The sequence below is a fragment of the Capsicum annuum genome, unplaced genomic scaffold, assembly GCF_002878395.1.
Source record: "Capsicum annuum cultivar UCD-10X-F1 unplaced genomic scaffold, UCD10Xv1.1 ctg3318, whole genome shotgun sequence".
NCBI lineage: Eukaryota > Viridiplantae > Streptophyta > Magnoliopsida > Solanales > Solanaceae > Capsicum > Capsicum annuum.
In genome coordinates this window covers 532,791-533,804 of record NW_025839942.1, presented here as the reverse complement: position 1 = coordinate 533,804, position 1,014 = coordinate 532,791, and positions in this window count along the sequence as shown.

The window sequence follows — 1,014 nt, the reverse complement described above, 5'->3', positions numbered from 1 at the left end:
TAAATTTTAACTATCTTAGAAATAAGGGTGATTGTGAGGTTAACTATAACATTGGTATTATCCTAGAAATAGTGATGCCTAAATTGAGGTTCAGTTACAAAATGTTAAACACACCTGTTAAGTATTCGAAAGAATCATTGGGTGAAAGTTTGGACTTTTGTTGAAAGACTAGCATCAAAATCTATAACAGAACCTACCCATATTTGATCTACTAAATTAATGTTGATTAATAACTCCCACATGACATTCCCTTAGTAACACATAATCCCAAGATCCGTGCATAATTGTTAAAACTCGAATTATTCATAGCCCTGAATTTATACTAGAAAACCCCAAAAAGAGACATTAGTGTAGATACATATTTCCACTATTTTTATCTTCTTATATCATTGGTTTGAATTTAGCAAGTATCTATTATTTTGAGTTAACTTGATTTCCACTCACATTGTTCCTCGAGGATTTGACCCCAACTCTAAAATTTGGTAAATATATTAACGACAACCGCCTTGCACTTAAATTAACGTGTAAGTTGAGTATTATCAAAAATGGCACCATTGTCTAGGAACAATTGGGCGTAAGAAGTTAATTTATAATTTTAGTTTATTTGCTTGAATTCAAGCTTGTATATATTTTTTGTGATTTTCTTTTGTAGGTAGATTTTTATTTTATTTTACTTTTCTCTATGGCATCTTCCGACAAGTATGTCATCGGTAGTTGGGAATCCTATCGTGACGACCCATGTCCAATTTATGATGGACCAAACTTTAGGAGAGATTATGACTATGCTTCTCGGAGAGATATGGACCCTCGATCCTATAGGTAGTATAGTTGTTCTTTATGTAGTGGTCGAGAAGGATATTGGGATGACTTTCCAAATGCCCTTCCCCCTATTATGCTAATGGGGTTGATAGTTCTTCTTATGAGCTTGAAAGGTCCTATGATAAGAAAAAGGACGAGCCATACCGAGTCCAATAGCTTTGACACAAGGCTACTAGCTATTTTGCATTGGGTAGA